Source organism: Tympanuchus pallidicinctus, unplaced genomic scaffold (assembly GCF_026119805.1).
Source record: "Tympanuchus pallidicinctus isolate F22 unplaced genomic scaffold, pur_lepc_1.0 scaffold6, whole genome shotgun sequence".
Classification (NCBI taxonomy): Eukaryota; Metazoa; Chordata; class Aves; order Galliformes; family Phasianidae; genus Tympanuchus; species Tympanuchus pallidicinctus.
In genome coordinates, this window is record NW_026294780.1 from 12118993 (window position 1) to 12128468 (window position 9476).

Genomic DNA, 9476 nt, shown 5'->3' on the forward strand with positions numbered 1-9476 from the left:
CAGGAAGAGCTGCCCTGCATCCCACAGGAGGAGAGGGACTCAGGCAGTGTGCTGGGGCTGCTCACCACCACAAACCTCACAATGGCTTCTTTCAGTCCCACTGATCTCCTGGATGTGGCACCCTGGGACGCTGTCAATCACTTCTGGTTGGGTGATAGCACCAAAAGAGCATCAGAAGAGTCATCAGCTTGACCACTTATATGTAAGGACCTACAGCAAAGGGCTGGATGTCCTCAGCATATACTTCTCTATGATGGCTGACTCATGAGGACCACAAGCAATACACCAGAGGAGCCCCCAGCTGCAGAGCCACACTGGAGTGTCTCTATGAGCTGAAGTGAGGTGCCACGGAGGTGACCACTCAGCACCATCTTCAGCCTCTCAGTACCTGCATGTATCTACTGCATCTCCTGTACCTCGACAGGAAGCTGCATGAAGCTTAGCACTTGGGGACACAAAGAAACAAACCATCTTCTTGCTACTAAGGTCAGAGGTAGCAAGACATTAAAAAGTGACCAAGACAACGGAGGGCCTTTTTGTCCCCATTGCTATAAAGCTGATGGCAATGACAGATTTGTCTCCTCTCTTGTCAGCCCAGAAGCCTCCACAGAGTTGGTTTTTCCTGCACTGGCTGCAGCTCATGTCCTGCTGCAGGAACATGACTCACTTACAGGGGCAAGACCTCTGGGCAGGACACAGGGCCAGGATTTTGAAGTCCTTGCAGGACAAAGTGCTGAAGGAGCTGAAATGAAGTGGCTTTTGAGTAGGTGTCTCTGCAGAAACTTCTTCATTTCCCTACTGGCCAGGCAGAAGAGTCATGAGGGCTTCTTAAATAATGCCTATATGCTGGTGGCATCGTGTCTCCCTGTGTGCTGTACAGCCTTTATCACAAAGCATCTGATTGCTTCTACCCCACAATTAACTCAGGGATGGAATCAGGCTGCTGATTTCACCGTCATTTTAGCTGCTTCTGTGGCTACATGGCCGTGCTGGGTTGCCTCAGAGAGAAGAGGCAACCTCAAGTTGCCTCTTCTGCTGAGAACCATGCTCTACCAGGCAGCCAAAACAACCTCCCCATTTGCTTGTTTTGGGACACCCCATTGACAAGCTCATTTGCTCATTTCCATGGCCTCCCTTGTCCTGTGTTTACTGAATGCATCACTGAGTTCATCTCAGGATACAGCTGGGAGGGGACTCTTATCTAATGTTGTCCTCATTCCTTCCTCCTGCTCTCTGGGTCACTCTGCTAACAAATCACTTGGTCAATTATGGGCTGGGTTCCATCAGAAGAGGGGTGGCCAGCAGGGACAGGGAGGTGATTGTCCCCCTCTACTCTGCTGCTGTGAGGCCCCATCTGGAGTACTGTGTCCAGGTCTGGAGCCCCCAGTACAAGAAAGACAGGGAGCTGTTGGAGAGGGTCCAGAGGAGAGCTACAAAGATGGTCAGGGGGCTGGAGCACCTCCCCTGTGAAGATAGGCTGAGGGAGCTGGGCTTGTTCAGCCTGGAGAAAAGGTGGCTGCGGGGTGACCTCATTGCAGCCTTTCAGTACCTAAAGGGAGCCTACAAAATGGAGGGGAATCAATTCCTTGAGAGGGTAGATAACAGCAGGACAAGGGGAAATGGGTTTAAGTTGAAGGAAGGAAGATTTAGGTTGGATGTCAGGGGGAAGTTCTTTACAGAGAGAGTGGTGAGGTGCTGGAACAGGCTGCCCAGAGAGGCTGTGGATGCCCCATCCCTGGAGGTGTTCAAGGCCAGGTTGGATGGGGCCCTGGGCAGCCTGGTCTAGTGTTAAATGGGGACGTTGGTGGCCCTGCCTGTGGCAGGGGAGTTGAAGAGTCATGATCCTTGTGGTCCCTTCCAACCCGGGTCATTCTGTGATTCTGTGATTATGTGATTCTGCAGACTGGATGCAGGTGAAGTTATGGGGGAAGCTGAAAGCTTTGGTGCTATCAGCTGAAACCACTTTCCTGGCAGAGATCGCTGCATGGAGAGCTGTGTGGGAAAACACAACGGTGAAGGAAAGGGCTGGGCAGGGATTGCTTAACCCATCATTATGTTAAAAGGTGTTCACTGAATCAGAGCCTCAGGGGTCAGACTTGAATATAATTTTTCATTATTTCAAAGTGTAGATCTCCTCACGTGAGCACTGATATTTCTGGAGAAGTCAGCAATGAACCAACAGAAAAATGTTTTGAAGGTTTCCAGGTCCTGTTCCTTTTGATTTAGATGTCTACATTAGACAAACTGTGTTTTCCACAGTACACAACAAGTTGCAGTAGTAGCATCATAATACAGCTGCAAATGCTGTTACTGAATCAAGAGCTTCTTTGATGCTTTCTCCCATGAAAGCCTTGTAGATAAGCTCAGGAAGTGTGGCATAGATGAGTGGACAGTGAGGTAGATTGAGAATTGTCTACCTGGCAGATCTCAGAGGGTTGTGACACTATGTCAGCAGCACAGTTTGGTTAAAGGCCTGTAACTAGAGTTTCCATGCTGGGTCCAATCTTGTTCAACATCTTCATCGACGACCTACATGAAGGGATAGAGTCCACCTTCAGCAAGTTTGATGATGATGCGAAGCTGAAAGGAGTGGCTGACACATCAAAAGGCTGTGCCACCACGCAAGACCTGGGTAGGCTGCAGAGTTGGGTGGAGAGGAACTGGATAAGGTTCAACAAAGCTGAATGTACAGTGCTACAACTGGGAAGAAATCATGGCATGCATCAGTACAGGTTAGGATCTGACCTACTGGAGAAGATCTCTGTAGAGAAGGATCTCTGTGTCCTGGAGGGCAACAGGGTGGCTATGAGCCAGCAGTATGTCTGTGTGGCCAAGGTCGATGGGACCCAGAAGTGCATTAGAAAGAATGTGGTCTGGAGTACTGTGCCCAGTTCCGAGCTCCTCGATTCAAAAAAGACAGATATCTCCTAGGAAGCATCTGGAGAAGGGCAACAAGGATGATTCAGGGCATCTCTTATACGAGGAAAGGCTGGGAAACCTGGGGCTGTTCAGCCTAGATAAGAGAAGACTGAGTGGGGATCTCACCAATGCTTATGAATATGTGTAATGGGTGGGTGTCAAATTAATGGAGCCAGGCTCTTTTTTGGCAGTTATTGGTAACAGAACAAGATGCAATGGCACAAACTGGAATACAGGAACCTTCATCTGAACATGAGAAAGAACTTCTTTCCTTTGAGGATGACAGAGCACTGGAATAACAGCCCAGAAAGGCTGAGGAGTCTCCTCACAAGGGGAGCGAAGGGGCAGCACTGAGCTCTGCTCTCTGTGACAGCAACATGGCCTGAGGAAAGGCATGGAGCTGTCAGGGGAGGGGCAGCTGGGGGCTAGGGAAAGTGTCTGCACCAGAGGATGGTGGGCACAGAACAGGCTGCCCAGGGCAGTGGGCATGGCACCAAGTGCTTGATTTCAAGGAGCATTTGGATACCACTGTCAGACATAGGGTCTGAATTTTGTGTGGTCCTGTGTGGGACTGGGAGTTGGACTCAATGGTCCTTGTGGGTCCCTTCCAACTAAGGATATACTTTCATTCTGTGATTCTGGCATTTACGAGGAGTACAAGTCACAGGGTCACAGAATCATCAAAGATGGAAAAGACCTTCCATCTTTGATGGAAGATCATCAAGTCCAACCATCAGCCTGACCTATGGAGTTACTAAAACTTATCCCACATCCACAAGACCTTACAAGACAGAGCCGTATTTCCCCTTTAACCAGACCTGCCCTGCCCTGCAAGACATTCCTTCTCTCTCTGCCCTTCTACTATCCCTTGCCTTGCCGCTCCTCCCCATGTATTCTGGATGGCAAGGCGAGGACGTAACACCCTACAGCACACCGACTTCCAACACCTGCAAAGAATTAAGGGAGGGTGAAACACTCCCAGGAGCCTGCCGCGCATCCTTCAGCCTCTACAAAATCCTGAATTCCTTTTGCATGAGAACATGGGTACATCTGCTTGCAATCATCGTTCCCCACTCAGCCGGCCTGCCGAAGCAGAAACATGATTCTCCACACTTTGGTCAGTATTCACAGCCGAGGGGCCAGGATTGGAGAGGAGCAGAATAAGCCTGCTTTTCAGCTGCACTTCCCCAGCAGCCTGCCTGCCCCAGTGCTCACAGTCCTGCGTGCTCCTTGCCCTACTTTCAGGGATTGAGAAATGCTTAAATAAAGAGAAACTTGTTCTGTGGTGGAAAAACGGTCAGTTCTTCTGGCTAGGCAATTGAGAAGGAGACGGGAAGCACGTTATTTTAAAGGTAAACTGATAAAATGTTTGTTTGCTGAAGGAGCAGGAGGAATGTCAAAAACATGTCTTTATATACTACTGTACAAAAAGTTATTTGAGGATATAGTTCTGCCATGACAACAACCATGCAGGGTGTTATAAAGGAATATTTTATCTTTCAGTTGTCTGCAGGCTCATATAGGATCTTTTTCTGGCCATAAGCAGGCTCTTTGTCAGTATATGTATACGTGTGTGTGTGTGTGCGTGGCTGTATGAATGCACACTCTGTAGCCACGGAAATAGCTAAAAATTTTACAAGGAAAGTGTATGGACACAGAGGAATACTATCAGATTCTCTGGTGATGCTATTGTTTTGTTCTTAATATTTTCCCCTTTCAACTGACCAGCAAGGAAACTGCTCAAAATCCCTATATTAATGAAAGCATCATGTGCTGTCCCATTGCAGGTTGTAGAATAGAGTCACAGAATCATTACATTTGTAAAGGACCACCAAGATCATCCAGTCCAACCAGCAGCCCACCCCCACCATGCCCACCGACCACGTCCCTCAGTGCCACATCCACACAATTCTGGAACATCTCCAGGGATGGAGATTGCACCACCTCCCTGGGCAACCTGTGCCACTGCCTCATTGCTCTTTCTGAGACTAAATCTCTCCTCACATCCAACCTGAACCTCGACATTGAGGTTATTACCCATTGTCCAATTGATGAGATAGATAAATTCAGTGCTTCTATAGATTTGCTAGATTAAATTTAAAAGGCAGCAGCCTCCAATGCTTCTACATAAAAGGACAAAATTTACTTTATGAATGCAATTAAGAATGTCATGTTTTGGAAGTAGAGTGTATTTTTGTTAAGAATACAAAAGTATTCTTAAAATACAAAAAGTATTCTTAACAAAAGAAATCCTGACCATCAAGTTGCTCAGTATTCATGTGATTTCTGAAAGAAAGCTGAAGGCAATGTCCACAGCATCCTATTCATCCTCAGCTTGGATTGTGCTAGAGCATCATCAGGTGGGATGTCCATGGGTCTGGTTAACAGGATCTGAGATGACATCTTGCTATGTCCCTAGATGACACGGCTACAGACAGAATGCTGTAGTGGGAGTCCAGCCAAGGAGATCTTGGCTCTCCAAAGCCTCTGCACTGCTCACATATGCCCAAAACTCACCATCCTTTTGGCTCTGCTTTTGCTGAGGGACAGTGTGCTTCTCCACCCTACCCTGACATGACATTCAGAAATCTAGCTCTTTAAGAGAAGATCATCTGTGAAGCCAACTGGCAGCTCCAAGTGTTCTTGCTCTCCTTTGGCAATTTTATTAACTATAGTTGCAGAAATGTAGATCATCAGGAATTTGAAATTTCAGTACATTCAAAGAAACTCGAAGCCTTTTTATAACATTTTCCAGAAGGGGAACATAGGCATATACACAGATATATGGCTGGCCTTTACCATCTTGTGATTTATCCATATCTTAACTGAGGTGAAGATGAGATGCAGGAACCTAAGCGAGCGAGAACACATCCCTGCAGTCTGACAGGAAAGGTTTGCATGGGTGGCACGTGTATTTCCTAATTTCCTTTTCAGATGCCTTTTACAAATGTCTGTTTTGAATCATAGAATCATAGAATGGCCTGGGTTGAAAAGGACCACAGTGATCATCTAGTTTCAATCCCCCTGCTATGTGCAGGGTCGCCAACCACCAGATCAGGCTGCCCAGAGCCACATCCAGCCTGGTTCTGAATGCCTCCAGGGATGGAGCATCCACAGCCTCCTAGTGTAGTGTTTGCCTAGCTGCTGAGCTGGACTTCCGTACAAGAAATGCCCCCAGTCACCACTGATTGTGGTGGACAGGCAGCTTTTTAAGAAAAATGGAATATGTGTATTCACTGGTATGCACATTTGAACACCACAGTTTATCCACATGCATTCCCATGCACACATGCAGAACTTTTATCCCACAGTAGAACGACTTGTGCTAGTCAATGAAGATCCAAAGGAAAGCATCTGTCATTAAAAAAGCAATAGGAAGACACATTTATTTAGCACAAGCTGAAATACAGAGATGTTTTCACGCTGTGTTTGACTTGGCTTACCACAGGCAAGACTTAATGAAGTACAGAAGGATTGTCTAAAAGAAACTGTGCAGGTCTGATGTTTACTGCAACTTCTCTCTGTTGGCTGCCCCTAAATGTTCATTTGAGTGTTGCAACACACTGGCACTCTAATAAATCCATTCTGGTCCTATTTAGAGATCTCATACTCAATGCCTTTCTTTCTTTAATACAGCTTCGTGCCCTAAATGCTAATGCAGGTCTTCTTGACCAACCTCTTCCTAATAATGACATATAGAGACGAAAACCTCTCCTGTGATGGGCACAGATGAGATTCCTTTATCTGTATCAATAACCTTTGAAACCATTGTTTGTGAAGTGCAATTGCTTGTTGAACTTAACAGTTAACAGAACATGGGTCAAGTTTGGATTTTCAGTTAGAGGAAGGGTAAGCCTGTAGGCAAGTGTGTCTCCGTGGCAGTCAGCCAGCCTGCTGGTTGGTTCTCAGTGTAGCAGTGGGAAAATCCACATCCCTTTTACACTTGTCTGTAAAGTCTGTGCTTGTACAGAACTCTTCTTACTGCTTGCCATGCAGCTTTCATCCTCAGCAGGTGGCACACGCACAAATGTTTTGCTTCTGGGAGTAAATGTAATTTGTCAAGACCTCATGCAATTGTGTTTCACTTCTGCTCCTTAGTCTTTCTGAACTGTAATGCCCTTTTCCTTGCTTTTCTGCCTATCTGTAGACCCTCAGCTCATTGTAACCCTGTAATCAGCCACTGTCGTTTTCAGATATTGCTTGAAGCCACTACTGCGCAATTGAAGAGAAAATGGTAACGACTGATTTGAAGGGAACTTGACTTTGGCTGACATTTCTGTGTAAACTTCAAACAAGCAGAATTGTAGGTGATTTGTAAATGTATAAACTCTGTGCTACTACCTGTCTTTTCCTTCCTTTCATATCTGAGTGTGAGATACATTGATTTTAAGACTAGAAGACATCAGTATGGTCTGACCACCTGCATAATTCAGATCCCCTGACATCCCTGTGAAAATTCAGCTTTCTGGATCATGAAGAGTACTTGTGACAGTGATCATCTTTTAGAAAGAAAAATAATCTCCTCTTGATTAAGAAAGATCCACCTGTTCCTACACAGTCCTTCTTACATTCTTCCGGTGTCATCCAAGAGAAACGTTATCTTATACATATGCCATCTGAAAGCAATGCCTCTCTATTTCCATGCAAACAACAGATACAAAGAGCACAATGACACTGCTTGACAGAACAAATTCTCAACTACAAAACTCTTTTTCGACACAGTCACCATCATTAGCTATGCATTTTCAGCAGCGATAAACAAGAGCCTGCATGTCACACTAGTAACAATCTGTGTGGCCATCTAGAACATGACTTGATTTTCACATTTCTGTCACCACTGCTGGAGCACACCACCTCCACCTCTCTGCGCTCACATCCACTGTTTGTTCTCCATCAACATTCAGCAAGTGTAGGTGAATGTCAGTGGGTGCCATTTTTTCCTGCATGGAGGAGTTCAGTGACACACCTGTGCTTCATATGCACTTCTATGTTAAATGCCTTTAGTGTCACAGTGTGTCCCTCTGCTACCATCTGCCACATGGCAATGATATGCAATGGAATGTTGGTGGGAAGGTTCAACCTCTTCTGCCATGGCACCAACATCCACCTCTGATGTGTCAACATAGTAAAACAGGAAGCATTACTTTTGGAGCAGCCATCATACCTTCTGCACACTCATTAACTCCCATCTGATGTTTTTCTGAAGTTAAACTCTGAAGTCATTACAATGATTCTATCTGTATCTCTATCTGTACATTCATCACCAGTGCACAGAATCCTAATACTAGTGGACAAAACAGGCACATTCCTTAACTGACATTTTTCTTGTCACAAATTAATCCTCAGATAGTTTTGGATATTTTATTCCTAAAGCTGTTCGTATACCCTGGGAAAGGAAAAGGCAGTTATATTCTCTAGTATTGTGTTACGAAGAGAATATGCTTAGATCTTTGGGTAGCATTTCTATTTTGTGTTATATATATATATATATTTAAATATATATTAGTTTAGTTCTCTGTATGCGAGAATTTATTTTTAAATGAAAATATGTGATGTTTAAATGGAAACCAGAGACAGAAATGGGAGAGAAACATCTGACAAAAATAAGATGAGATGGAATTTGTCCACAATGAAACCAAAACATGTGTCAGCCTTTTTTTTTTACCTTTTTCTCTCAGGTATGAGCCTAATCTGGAGTTGTCTGTGCTCTTACAGGTAAATGAATCTGTGCCTTGGGCAGCAGGAGCTTTCCTAGAGGAGACTGATGGATTGCTTCTAATATTGAGGCTGTAGGTTTGATGGGAACTGTGGTGTTGTCTTCTTTATTAAAATGTTGATCTAACAGCAGTCTGGTTTTTTTATCAGATAAAAAGAAAAAGGCCTCTCCCTGCTGTGCATTTCTCTGCTCCCTTTCCAAAATTTTCAGCATGGCTTGTCTTAAGCACAAATAAAAAAGGCAAATAAGATTACTGCTATGGAAAACTTTTCCATAGGCATATTTAGTGGCTTTGTAATGATTTGGCTATTTTGGGGTAAGGTTTTTTTTTATTTTTATTTTTAAAAGTGTAGAAGAACGTCTCATGAATGTTCCAACCCAAACCACACAATGGAATTTTCATATAAGATGACTGACCTTGGTGAACCGAAGGGCAAATGTTCCTTTTGAATCAGAAGACATGGATTCTGGTCTAGAGGCTTAGAATTCGCTGAGCAGAGCGCCAGGTTGGGTCTCCCAAACAAAAGTGCTCTTGTGTTGAGTGCTTCCTACTTCAAAGTGCATACATCTCATGCACACCCTATTTTCTCCTCATAGAGAGAAGGCATGGCATCCTCTCTTACTGTCTCCAGTAAATAAGTGTTTAAAACAACACTGTACTGCATGTCACTTGCCATCACCACGTCTGCATTAATCAGTAGGAAAAAAGCACTGGCAGCCAGTGAAAAGATGCTCCCAGTTACAACTTGAATAAAAACCTTATACCATCCAGTGGCCCCTCCTGCTCTACCATACTGTCATTGCTGTGCTTGTGCTGTTTCTGCAGGGTACAAGGACTCCT